The sequence below is a fragment of the Dama dama genome, chromosome X (assembly GCF_033118175.1).
Source record: "Dama dama isolate Ldn47 chromosome X, ASM3311817v1, whole genome shotgun sequence".
Lineage (NCBI taxonomy): Eukaryota > Metazoa > Chordata > Mammalia > Artiodactyla > Cervidae > Dama > Dama dama.
Window position 1 is genome coordinate 70,845,820 of NC_083714.1, and position 14,052 is coordinate 70,859,871.

The following is a 14,052-nucleotide window of genomic DNA, read 5'->3' on the forward strand; positions in this document are numbered from 1 at the left end:
ACAATATTGTAGTGGTTTTTGTAGTGGTTTTTGACATACATTGACATGAATCAGCCATGGATTTACAAGTATTCCCCATCCTGGTCCTCCCTCCCACCTCGCTCTCTACCCAATCCTTCTGGGTCTTCCCAATGCACCAGGCCCAAGCACTTGTCTCATGCATCCAACCTGGGCTGGTGATCTGTTTCACCATAGATAATATACATGTTTCGATGCTGTTCTCTCGAAACATCCCACCCTCGCCTTCTCTCACAGAGTCCAAAAGTCTGTTCTGTACATCTGTGTCTCTTTTTCTGTTTTGCATATAGGGTTATCATTACCGTCTTTCTAAATTCCATATATATGTGTTAGTAGGCTGTAATGTTCTTTATCTTTCTGGCTTAATTCACTCTGTATAATGGGCTCCAGTTTCATCCATCTCATTAGAACTGGTTCAAATGAATTCTTTTTAATGGCTGAGTAATATTCCATGATGTATATGTACCACAGCTTCCTTATCCATTCTTCTGCTGATGGGCATCTAGGTTGCTTCCATGTCCTGGCTATTATAAACAGTGCTGTGATGAACATTGGGGTGCATGTGTCTCTTTCAGATCTGGTTTCCTCGGTGTGTATGCCCAGAAGTGGGATTGCTGGGTCATATGGCAGTTCTATTTCCAGTTTTTTAAGAAATCTCCACACTGTTTTCCATAGCGGCTGTACTAGTTTGCATTCCCACCAACAGTGTAAGAGGGTTCCCTTTTCTCCACACCCTCTCCAGCATTTATTGCTTGTAGACTTTTGGATAGCAGCCATCCTGACTGGTGTGCAATGGTACCTCATTGTGGTTCTGATTTGCATTTCTCTGATGATGAGTGACGTTGAGCATCTTTTCATGTATTTGTTAGCCATCTGTATGTCTTCTTTGGAGACAGAAATATAGATCAATGGAACAGACTAGAAAGCCCAGAAATAAATCCACTAACCTATGGACACCTTATCTTAGACAAAGGAGGCAAGGATATACAATGGAAAAAAGACAACCTCTTTAACAAGTGGTGCTGGGAAAACTGGTCAACCACTTGTAAAAGAATGAAACTAGAACACTTTCTAACACCATACACAAAAATAAACTCAAAATGGATTAAAGATCTAAATGTAAGACCAGAAACTATAAAACTCCTAGAGGAGAACATAGGCAAAACACTCTCCGACATAAATCACAGTAGGATCCTCTATGACCCACCTCCCAGAATATTGGAAATAAAAGCAAAAATACACAAATGGGACCTAATGAAACTTAAAAGCTTTTGCACAACAAAGGAAACTGTAAGCAAGGTGAAAAGACAGCCCTCAGATTGGGAGAAAATAATAACAAATGAAGCAACAGACAAAGGATTAATCTCAAAAATATACAAGCAACTCCTGCAGCTCAATTCCAGAAAAATAAATGACCCAATCAAAAAATGGGCCAAAAAACTAAACAAATATTTCTCCAAAGAAAATCTTCTTGATATGTTTTGATATATGGGTTATTTTGACTTCTTAAAAATTGGTAAAAGAATGCTGCCTCATTTTTACCATTTCATGGAATAATTTATGTCTATACTGTAACTTTGCTCTTAAAAATTGATAACACTTTTACAAAAAAAAATGATAACACTTTTACAATGTAATTTATAGCAGAGCTTGAAAGTAAAAGTCACTAATCATAACTGACTCTTTGAGACCCCATGAACTATACAGTCCATGGAATTCTTCAGGCCATATTACTGGAGTGGGTAGCCATTCCCTTCTCCAGGGTATCTTCCCAACCCAGGAACTGAACCCAGGTCTCCCACATTGTGGGCAGATTCTTTACCAACTGAGCCACAATGCAAAGATCCGACTCATTTGAAAAGACCCTGATGCTGGGAAAGATTGAGGGCAGGAGGAGAAGGGGATGACAGAGGATGAGATGGTTGGATGGCATCACCAACTCAATGGACATGAGTTTGGGTAGGCTCTGGGAGTTGGTGTTGGACAGGGAGGCCTGGCGTGCTGCGGTTCATGGGGTCGCAAAGAGTCGGACACGAATAAGCGTCTAAACTGAACTTACAATTTAATGATCTGGACCTGAAATTTACTGTGCAAGAAAGTTTTAATATTGGAAATAATTACTTTTAGTAAATATGGGGCTTCTGAGATTTTCTATATGTTTATCAGTTTCAGCAAGTTTTGTTTTATAAAACTGTTCACATCTTATTGAATTTGTAGGATCTGTAGTTATGCCTCACTTCATTTATTATATTTTCAGTTTTTAACTGTTTTAAGGAATATTTATGACTATCAATTTTACAAGCATTGTTTATTGTTGTTTTGCTGTCTGTTAGGTACTGAATGCTTGAATCCCTGCCGTACATGCATATGTTGAAGTATTATTCAACAATGTTTCTGTATCTGGAGACAGGGCTTCTAAGGAAATATTTAAGATTAAATGAAGTCATAAAAATGTGGCACAAGTACAATAGAATTGTTGTTGTTGTCATTTAGTCACTAAGTCATGTCGAAATCTTAGCAGCCTCGTGGACTGCAAAACACCAGGCTTTCCTGTCTTTCACTATCTCTCAGAGTTTGATCAAACTCATGTCCATTGAGAAGGTGATGCCATCTAACCATCTCATACTCTGTCACCTCAATCTTTCCCAGCATCAGGGTATTTTCCAATAAGTCAGTTCATGTAGCTTTAGTTTCAACATCAGCCTCCCAATGAATATTCAGGGTTGATTTCCTTTTGGATTGACTGGTTTGATCTCCTTACAGTCCAAGGGACTCTCAAGAGTGTTCTCCAGCACCACAATTTGAAGTCATCAATGCTTTGGCACTCAGCCTTCTTTATGGTCCAATTCTCACATCCATACATGACTATGGGAAAAAACATAGCTTTGACTATGCAGACTTTGTCAGTAAAGTGATGTTTCTGCTTTAATGTGCCATCTAAGTTTGTCATAACTTTCCTTCCAAAAGCAAGTATCTTTTAATCCCATGGCTGCAGTCACTGTCTGTGGTGATTTTAAAGCCCAAGAAAACAAAATCTATCACTGCTTCCACTTTTTCCCCATCTATTGCCATGAAGTGATGGGACCAGATGCCATTATCTTAGTTTTTTTAATGTTGAGTTTTAAGCAAGCTTTTTCACTCTCCTCTTTCAACCTCATCAAGAAGCTCTTTAATTCCTGTTTGCTTTCTGCCATTAGAGTGGTATCATCTGCATATCTGAAGTTGATATTTCTTGTGGCAATTGTGATTCCACATTGTGATTCATCCAGGCTGGCATTTCACATGATGTACTTAGCATATAAGTTAAATAGGTAGGGTGACAATATACAACCTTGACATACTTCTTTCCCAGTTTTGAACCAGTTTGTTGTTCCATGTCCAGTTCTAACTATTGCTTCTTTTCCTGCATACAGGTTTCTCAGGGGACAAGTAAAGTAGCCTGATATTCTCATCTTAGAAGAATTTTCCACAGTTTATTGTGCTCCATACTGTCTAAGGCTTTAGCATAGTCAATGAAGCAGAAGCAGATGTTTTTGTGGAATTGCTTTGCTTTCTTTATGATCCAATGGATGTTGGCAATTTGATCTCTGGTTCCTCTGCCTTTTCTAAACACAACTTGTACATCTGCAAATTCTTGGTTCATGTACTGCTGAAATCTAGCTTGAAGAACTTTTTATCATAACCTTGCTAGCATGTGAAATAAGTGCAATTGTATGGTAGCTTCAACATTCTTTGGCATTGTCTTTCTTTGGGATTGGGATGAAAACTGACATTTTCCAGTCCTGTGGCCACTGCCAAGACTTCCAAGTTTGCTGACATATTTTGTGTAGCACTTTAACAGCATCATCTTTTAGGGTTTTAAATAGCTCAGCTGGAATTTTGTCACCTCCTCTAGCTTTGTTCATAGTAATGTTTCCTACGGATCTTTTGAGTTCACACTCCAGGATGTCTGGCTCTAGGTGAGTGACCACACCATCATTGTTATCCAGATCATCGAGCCTTTTTTTTTTTTTTTGTACAGTTCTGTGTATTTCTGCCACCTCTTCTTAATCTCTTCTGCTTATTTTAAGTCCTTACTGTTTCTGTCGTTTATTGCACACATCCTTGAATGAAAAGTTTTCCTGATATTTCCATTTTTCTTGAAGAGATCTCTAGTATTTCCTATTCTATTTTTTTCCTCTAGTTCTTTGATTGTTCACTTAGGAAGGCTTTCTTACCTCCCCCTGCTATTCTCTGGAAACTTGCATTCATTGGTTATCAGTTCAGTTCAGTCACTCAGTCGTGTCCGACTCTTTGCAACCCCATGAATCGCAGCACGCTAGGCCTCCCTGTCCATCACCAACTCCCGGAGTTTACGCAAATTCATGTCCATCGAGTCGGTGATGCCATCCAGCCATCTTATCCTCTGTCGTCCCCTTTCTCCTCCTGCCCCCAGTCCTTTCCAGAATTCTTCCCTTTTTCATTTGCCTTTGGCTCCTCTTCTTTTCTCAGCTATTTGTAAAACTTCCACAGACAGCCACTTTGCCTTCTTGCATTTATTTTTCTTTGAGATGGTTTTGGTCACTGTCTCCTGTATAATGTTACAAATCTCTGTCCATAGTTCTTCAGGCACTGTGCCTACTAGATCTAATTCCTTGAATTTATTCATCACTTCCACAATGATTTTGGTAATAACTGAATGGTCTAGTGTTTCTCCCTACTTTCTTTTTAAACTTGGATTTTGCAATAAGGAGTTGATGATCCTAGCCAGTCAGCTCCAGATGTTGTTTTTGCTGCCTGTATGGAGCCTCTTCATCTTTGGATGCAAAGAATAAGTCTATCTGATTTTGGTATTGACCATCTGGTGATGTCCATGTGTAGAGCTGTCTCTTGTGTTGTTGTAATAAGATTAGTGACTTTGTAAATAGAGGCACCAGAGAGCTTTCTTTCTTTCTCACAAGCACAAAGAAGTCATATGAACACAGTGAGAAGGCAGCTTAGAAGACAGAAAGAGCCCTCACAAGAAACTAAACAGTACTGGACCTTGACCTTGGACTTTCTAGCCTTCAGAACTGTGAGAAAATTAATTTCTGCTGTTTAAGCCATGAAGACTGTGATTTTTTTTTTTTTAATAACAGCCTCGATAGGCTAAGAAACTGCCACAAAATTACTACAAACATAGCACCTTAAAAACACAGAAATTTATTTCCGATCATTTTAGATCACAATTCTGTGTGGCTTTTATTTATTTATTTATTTATTTTTGCTGTTATTTTTGGTGGTGGTGGTGGTTTTTTTGTTTTGTTTTGTTTTGTTTTTCATGGTCTTATGGCTAAAATCAGAGATAGAGGATCCCTGGTTTATACCAGTAGTAATAAGAAACAAATACATATCTTGGTATCAAAAGGGCATTATATTATAAAAAAATAAATATGTGAGATCAGCTTTGTAATTAGGATTTGAGCAGAGGCTAGATGATTTTTAAGACTATATTAGAAAATGTCTAAATTTCTTTGAGCAAATCGCCTTTGAGACTGTTTTCCAAGTTGATTCTACTATTATACATTCCTACTAGAAATATATGAGAATTTTAATTGGCCCCCTATGGTGTTCATGATGTATTTAAAATATGGGTCTGTAATTTCTAACTTCTGCTGAATCTCACTGGCTCTTTCACTTTGAGGCTTTGCGTTACAAGGGAGTGGCAAGTATTCTTGCCTGAAAAATTCCATGGACAGTGGAGCCTGGCAGGCTACAGTCCATAGGGTCACAAAGAGTTGGGCACAACTGAGCGCACATTCACAACATAGCTTACAAGGGAGATTTTGTTGGTTAGTTTTGATAGTTCATGGAGGATATGACCCTCCTGCACCATCTTCTAACTGTAGTCTCTTTGCAGTCGCTTCTAAATTCCCTATGTAATTAAGTTTCTATGCATGTGAAAAAGTAAAGCAAGCAAACAAACAAACAAAAATCACCAAAAATTTAAAAACAAACATTAAAAAAAACAAACTTGCAGATACTAATCAGTTATTGATACTATATAAGGGAACTAAGTTATGTTTCTGATATGTAATGAGTGAGTGAGTGACAGTTGCTCAGTCATGTCCAACTCTTTGTGACTCCATGAACTGTAGCCTGCCAGGCTCCTCTGTCCATGGAATTCTCCAGGTAAGAATACTGGAGTGGGTTGCCATTTCCTTCTCTAGGCTAAATATAAAGACAGGTCAATTTAAAAAGTATCAGCATATACATGCTTGATTTTATCTTATAATCTATAGATAATGCATTAGAAATTGCAATGAATCTATACACTTTTTACAAAGGAATACCCAAGACAGAAGAAACAATAAAATTTTAAATGACAATCACCAATCAGATGAAATAATTTAGATGAAGCTTATCTCTCTTGAAGAGATGGGGACTGGGCAAGTGGCCAGATATGTAATAATTGGGCATTACAGAAAGACCAAAGAGTGCACCACCAGGGGCCTGGTTCTCCTAGCCAGTCCCAACCTGCCAACCCCAAGGGCAGAGCTGCTGGAACTAAAACAGCTAGGGTGGGGCCATGGCCTAGAAAGCAGTGAGGAGGGATGTAGGCATGACCATGAAGAAGCAGTTGAAATGTGTTCCTCTTTATGGCTGAGTACTATTTCATTGTATATTTGTACTGCAGCTTCTTTATCCATTTATCTGTCCATTGACATCTAGGTTGCTTCCATGCCCTAACTATTGTAAATGAGTGAACTGCATTGAACTGCAATGAACATTGGGGTACATGTTTCTTTTTCAATTTGGGTTTCCTCAGGGTCTATGCCTAGGAGTGGGTTTGCTGGGTCATATGGTGGTTTTATTCCTAGTTTTTTTTAAAGGAATCTCCATACTGTCTTCCATAGTGGCTGTGTCAATTTACATTCCCACCAGCAATGCAAGAGGGTTCCCTTTTCTCCACCCCCTCTCCAGCATTTATTGTTTGTAAACTTTTTGCTGATGGCCATTCTGACTGGTGTGAAGTGGTATCCCATTGTAGTTTTCATTTGCATTTCTCTAATAATGAGTGACATTGAACACCTTTTCATGGGTTTGTTAGCCATCTGTATGTCTTCTTTGGAGAAATGTCTGTTTAGGTCTTTTTCCCACTTTTTGATTGGGTTTTTCTGGTATTCAGTTGTATGAGCTGCTTGCATGTTTCATTTACTATTTTTTTTTTTTCCATTCTGAGGGTTGTCTTTTCACCTTTTTTGTAGTTTTCTTTGCTGTGCAAAAACTCTGAAGTTTAATTAGGTCCCACTTATTTTTATTTCCATTACTCTAGGAGGTGGTTAATAGAAGATCTTGCTTTATGTCTTTGAGTGTTCTGCCTATGTTTTCCTCTAGGGGTTTTATAGTTTCTGGTCTTACATTTAGGTCTTTAATCCACTTTGACTTTATCTGTGTGTATGGCGTTAGGAAGTGTTCTAATTTCATTCTTTTGCATGTAGCTGTGGACGAACCTAGAGCCTATTATAACTGCGTGAAGTAAGTCAGAAAGAGAAATATAATTATTGTATACTGACACGTATATATGAAATCTAGAAAGATGATACTGATTAATTTATTTTCAGGGAAGCAAGGGATAAACAGACACAGAGAACAGACCTGTGGCCATGGGGGGAGGGGAGGAGAGAGAAGGTGAGATACATGGATAGAGTAACATGGAAATTTATAATACCATATATTAAATAGATAGCCAATGGGAATTTTCTGTATGACTCAGGGAACTCCATCAGGGGCTCTTTGACAATCTAGAGGGGTGGGATGGGGAGGGAAATGGGAGGGAGGTTCAGGAGGGAGGGGACATGGCATGGGTCTACCTATGGCTGATTCTGGTTGATGTATGACAGAAAACCACAAATATCTGTAAAGCAATTATCCTTCAATTAACAAAATAAAGTAGCAAAAAAAGAAGAAGAAAAAGAAGCAATTCAACCATGTGAAGCAGCTGGTCAACCAGACTGTGGGCAGAGAAGAGAAAACAGAAGACCTCAGTAAAGATCTGTTACAGATCTAGTGATGCCTAGATATGGTGCACTCCATGTGTCACCATTTCCAGAAGTACCTCATGGCCTGCTTCCAGCCAAGAAGAGAAGCAAAAAACTCCCTCTGAGAACTCTAACTCAGAATATGCAGGAAGCATCAACTCAGCTAGAAGACTCTCTCCTGGGGAAGATTCTGGAGAGGTGTGGATATGCTGAGAATCAGCTGGCTCTAGAACTTTCTCAGCATGAAGTCTTTGTCAAGAAGGAGATTGTGGACCCCCTGCACAGCATAGCAGAGATGGAGATTCCCGAAATCCAGAAACAGAGGAAGCAGCTAGCCAAACAGGTGTTAGACTGGGACTTGGTCAGAACCAGGTAGCACCAGGCTCACAAATTTTCAGGAACCAACTTGCAGGGGCTTCCACCAAAAATAGATGACCTAAAGGAAGAAATGAATGAAGTTGGAAATAAAGTAGAAGAGTACAAGGATCAGCTTGCAGTGGACATGTACAACTTTATAGTCAAAGAAGGGGAGTACAGCAAATTCTTTGTTACCTTATTAGAAGCTCAAGCAGATTACCATAGAAAAGCATTAGCAGTCTTAGAAAAGGTCCTTCACGAGTTGCAAGCCCATCAAGATAAGTGGGTGGAGAAGTCCACCTTTGGGACGTCTTTCAAGAACACCTGAAGCAGGGCAGTGGTGAGATGCACTGCACCTTGAGGGTTGCCTGATGCTATTGCTGCAGACAGGAGAGAAAGAGGAGGAAACTTTCCTGAACTGGGGTTGGGGCCTCAAAGTTAAGGAAACTGAAAGCTGCTCTAGACTGTTCTACTTCTCACCTGGATGAATTCGACTCCGCAACCCCCCCCCCCCCCGTCCCCCGCAACACTGCAGCAGGTATTTTAAAGTTCTACTTACAGGAACTGCCTGAACCTTTGATGACTTTTAATCTGTATGAAGAATGGACGCAAATTGCAAGTGTACAGGATCAAGACAAAAACTTCAGGATTTGTGGAGAACATGTCAGAAGTTGCCACCACAAAATTTTGTTAACTTTAGGTATTTAAACAAGTTCCTTGCAAAACTTGTTCAGACCAGTGACATTAATAAAATGACTCTCAGCAGCCTTGCAATCGAGTTAGGCACTAACTTCTTATGGGCCAAAAATGAAGGAACGCTTGCCGAGATGGCAGCAGCCACATCCATCCATGTGGTTGTGGTCATCAGACCCAACATTCAATGTGTCACCTGGTTATTCCCCAAAGAGGTGGAATTTAACGTGTCAGAAGCGTTTGTACCTCTCACCACCCCAAATTCCAGTCACTCATCCCACACTGGAAATAACCCTGTCGACTCAGGGACCCTGGAAAGGAAGCGGCCTGCCAGCATGGTGGTGATGGAGGGGGACCTGGTGAAGAAGGAGAGCTTTGGTGTGAAGCTTATGGACTTCCAGGCCCACTGGCGGGGTGGAACTCTAAATAGAAAGTGTTCATTCCCTTCTTTTCAGCTGCTACTCTGGACTACAGATGGCAGCACTTTGGCTCCAGTGGGCCCAAAGCCTCCTCCCCAGGGCTCTAGGGCCTAAAGCAGCACAGGGGGTGGGACTGGCCCCTCCTCTGAGGGCATACTGGGGCAGGGGCCCAGCCCGGGCGACAGCAGTCCTGCAAAGCCCAAGGACTCTGCCGATACACCTGCACCAGGGAGAAACAGCAGTCAGACTCCATTCACCCCCAACCCCCACCCCGGGCCCAGTCAGTTGCCGGCTCCCATCAGCTCTCTGTGCCTCCTCTCCCCCCGCACACAAATTCCACCAGCCTGAGCCCACACAGTGTGAGCCACACTGTTATTAAAAACAAACAAACAACAACAACAACAAACACCTGCTCCTGAAACCAGGAAACCGGCCTCCCAGCCATCCTGGGGGCTAGAGTTTTCCAGAAACATCTCAGCATCCACCCAGCCAGTCACCAAAGCAGTCTACCTGAAGCCCTTCTCCCCCTACTCAGCCCCCAGGCCAGGCCCAAGGCCAGATCTGTGCCACCTCGCAGCTCTTTGCACCTCCGAGGTACTTCAGCAGCCTGTCTCTGATCCAAGCCCCCAACCACCCGCCACCACACCGCCGGCCGCGCTCACCAAACTCCGCAGCAGCAGGGCCCACCCACCCCCAGGGCGCCCAGTGAACCTGACTCCAGCAGTTGTCCTACACCCCTTCCCAGACACCGACACCCCCCAGCACCCCGCCCCTCGGAAAACAGAATCTGAGCCAGGCCGTGAGTAACTCCGAGACCGCACAGCAACACGCTGGAACCTTACCGTGACCTAAACCGGTTCCAAAGCCAGGGAACTGGCCCAACGTCCCCAGCCCCGCCCCCTAATCCTCCTGCCGCCCATCCCATCGGGGATGGCAACCTCATCATCGCAGTTCTCACCACCTCCAAAAATAATCACAGATGTATGACCTGCCATATTCAGTAAGAACTGAAATTAGAATATTTAATGATGCCAATTCTAGGTTTTCAGAACCGTTTCGCAGTGTCTTTCCTGAAATGTATTCAGACTCAGCCAGCAGAGACCTGCTGGGCCGCATTCTGTGGGATATGGACAATGATACAGAAAGCACAGCTCTGTGAAGAAAGCCACGCCCCACCCTTGACACCTTCCACCCTGGCGAGTGTAGCAGGGACAGGCAGACGTTAATCTTTCCAGACCAAACAGTGAGAAGCTTTCAGTGAAGGGGAAAAAAAGGCCTCATAAGGCGAGACTTGGCTTTTCACAGCTCTAGGAGAGAGCAGAGGCTGACGCTTAAAGCTGGGTGATCTGTCTTGAAGAAGCTGGCTTTCTTTACATGGGAAAGAATCATGTCCCCTCCCCCCTCCCCATTTTTTTAAGAGGTACTTACAGCAGAAAGAGTATCATTGCCAAGATGTGCTTTTGTCACTGCTGTTCATGCAGGTGGCACCACTGGCAACTTGGAATGAAGGAAGAGCAGTGAAGAAGAAAGAAGACTATTTAACAAAGTACATCCATTACACTCTACTTCCTGCTACCTGGACTTTCATTCTCCTGTATCACAAGGGAGTTTTGTCTCCTTCAGACATTTTGTATGAAGCATGGTCTGTGTCTCCCCAACCCCTCAGAACCACAAACATTGGGGGTGAACACTGGATCCATCACCTCAGCAAACTGGATTGCCTTATGCTTTGCTGGATTGCCAGAATGTAGACAGAAATGTACTGTTCTTTAAAAAAAAATGTAATTGCTAATTGACAAGGACTGAACGTTATTCTAGTTTCATGTTTAATTTGAATTAAATATATTCTGTGGTTTATATGAAAACAAAAAATGACCAAAGAAACATACATTAAACTATACATTGGAAAAAAAAATGTTTTATTATCTTTGTGACAGTAAACAGGCAACTTTATGCTACTTTTTTAAAAATAGGAAAATCCTTTATTCATTACATTTTAATAAAGTATAAGTCACCTTGTTAAATCATCATGTGAACATGAGATGACGTTTTTCAAGGCTTTGTCTTTTGATATAGAACAATACATTTGCTTAAGCATCTTTGGAACAATCTTTATTTGATATTAACTAACCCTATAACAAAATTAAAATTTGTGATATAGACACTTTAAAGTAACACACAAAAGAGAAAAAGAGAATATTCACCAAGATTTCAGAACACTTACCTTCAATTTGTTAAAATATTAATAAATGTGTAACGAGCTCTATAACAGTGAGGTAGAGAATGCGTCTTTTTCCATTTGGAAACTTTTATTTAGAAGGATTTAGAGGCATACAATGTTAGTTTGGTTGTAGAAGCAGTTAAGAATTTTATCATAGACATGACTTTCTATCATCAGCTACATACATATTCCAAATAATCAGGATCTAACTTTTCCATAAGATCACTCAAAATTAGAAGACAGTTCTTCTTTAATCTTATAAATAATAATTGTTATAGGTTATCCCAGACCCATTATTTAAACATACAACAATATGTGGCTATCATTAAAATTATTCAGCAGAAAATGAATGTTATCAGCCACTTTTGATTCCTGGAAATAAGGAAAACACTACTGGTTGGATTTTTTTTATTTTCCAAAACTTTTGATGTGTTCCAAAACTCTGTAAGTCCAGGAGCAGAGAATAGTATAGAATGTGGTGATTCTTTTCAATGTAAATCAATTATTTTATTACATTGGAGAATGGTGTTTCAAAATTGGGACACTGTCTGAAATTAATACCTAACATTTGCTGTATCATATGTATCATATTTCTCTCCCAAAATTAAAACGAGAGCAAGAACCATGTTTTTTTACTTGCCTTCCCTAATTATCACTGGGAAAAACATGAAGTTTATTAGTTTCCCCCCAAAACTAAAAGCATTGCAATTGTTATATACTAAAGGAAAGGAAATCACTTTGTGATCCATAAAAAGCATACTCTGACATGCAAGCATAATCACATGTGTCTAAAAGATGCAGTAAAACTGTTGAAATGATTAAAAACTGTCTCCATATTATATAGGTATGATGATAATTTAAATCTGAGAATTAAATCTAAAAAGATATACCTCTTGTATGCCAATAATAGTGATGAATTAACATTTACTACTGCCAGACAAAATGATAAGCATTTTCAGATATTCACTGTTGTTGTTTAGTTGCTAAGTCATGCCTGACTCTTTTGCGACCCCATGGACTGTAGGCCACAGGCTCTTCTGTCCATGGGATTTCCCAGGTAACTGGAGTGGGTTGCTGTTTCCTTCTCCAGGGGATCTTCCCAACCCAGGGATGGAACCCACATCTCCTACATTGACAGCCAGATTCTTTACACTGAGCCACCAGGGAAGTCCCATATTTTGTTTAACCCCCCCCTTGAATATTTATGAGGCAAATATAATTATCCTTATTTTACAAATTAAAAAAAAAATTGAGGCATAGAGGTTATGTAACTTTTACATATCTTTCAGTTAGAAAGTAGTAGAAATAGACTTCAAAGTGTATGCTTTTAATCTCTATACTGCATTGCCTTTTTATCTGTGTAATACACTGGATGAGAAGAACTTAGGTCATACTATTGGACTGATTATAAAGAACTGATGTTTTGCACAATAGCACAATAACCTGATTCCTCAAGCACCAAATCTACTCAATATTTTGTCACAATATAGCAGAAGAATCTTATTATATAGTTCTCTATCAAATAGTGACAGTAATTTCTTATGGTACTAAAATAACACTAACATTAGAGTCTTACTAAAATAGTATCTTTTTCAATAGAAAAAAGGAATGCAGTTTTTCAAAACTCTATGGTCCAAGGATCAACTTTAAACTTAAGAAAACATATCTCAATAATATCCTTTGCTAGTTTCAGTTGTCTGTGTGCAACTTTGCCACATTCATTTCATTCTTACTTGAGAGTTCATCTGTAGAAACCTGACTTCTGTTTCCCTGTTGCCACAAAGTAAATGTATCCACGTGTTCATATAAGCAGTTTGCAGCAGGGAATAAATGATCATAGTGAGCACAAGCTACAATTGAAGCAGTGACATCTGTAAGAATATGTGATACAAAAATTAACTCTCTGATTTCCTAGTAGAATTTGACAATTTTATTGCTATCATTTATTTTCAAATATTTCATATAGATTAACTTTAAATATAATCTTGACAAATCATTGCTGATACTGACAAATAAGCTCCAAAGAACATGAGAATGATTTAAAATTTAATGCATTAAAACATAGTTTTCACAGTAAATTGAGGACTAAGTAAATGTCAATAAAATGCACTGTTCAAAGAGCTAGCTAGGCTTGTCCTTTGGTTTAAGTCATATATCAACTGCATGCTTATCTTATATCTATATTTATTCCACAGACTATTTCATTTGATGAAAGCAGGAAGTGTAGGATTCACAAATGGCACCAATACCAGTAGTAGACTCTTAAAATTCAGCTAACAAAATAAAAAAATGGAAAATAAAGATATGAAACTTAAAAGGGACAATCTGAATTCTCTTAAATATG

General features: G+C 39.8%; 1 pseudogene; it reads left to right on the plus strand.

Annotated features, from left to right (window-relative positions):
• LOC133052710 (rho GTPase-activating protein 17-like) overlaps positions 1-10,646 on the plus strand; it is an 84,826-nt pseudogene extending 74,180 nt beyond the window's left edge.
• Positions 10,647-14,052: the final 3,406 nt, after the last annotated feature.